The sequence below is a fragment of the Rhea americana genome, unplaced genomic scaffold, assembly GCF_003343005.1.
Source record: "Rhea americana isolate MKP2758 unplaced genomic scaffold, rheAme1 scaffold_37, whole genome shotgun sequence".
Classification (NCBI taxonomy): Eukaryota; Metazoa; Chordata; class Aves; order Rheiformes; family Rheidae; genus Rhea; species Rhea americana.
This window is the reverse complement of record NW_028186501.1, coordinates 1,494,013-1,494,400: the sequence shown is the minus strand read 5'-3', so window position 1 is coordinate 1,494,400 and position 388 is coordinate 1,494,013.

Genomic DNA, 388 nt, shown 5'->3' with positions numbered 1-388 from the left:
CAGAAATTAAAGTCGCAAGCCCAATACACGTGGGCCTGGGAACCGCATGTGCCGGTGCAGGCTTTGGTCCCGGTAGCTCGGTGGCTGTGCTCCTGCCGAGCCCGTGCACTGCTCAGCCCTGCAGCCGCGCTGAGGGGGCCAGTTAAATCCACATYGCCACCAGGCCATCAGCTGTTTGATATCTATTTCCCCAGCAACAATGATATATTTAGCCCAAGAGCTTTGAGCCTTTTCAGCCCGGTTTTGGTGCTCGGCCCCGCGGGGCTGGGGGCGCACAGCGGCACAACCCGGGACGAAGCCTCGCAAAACCCGGGGAGGTAACGCAAGCCGGAGGGGGAGCAAAGCAGCGCCGCCTGGGTTGCTCTTGGTCTGCCAGGCATCAGATAGG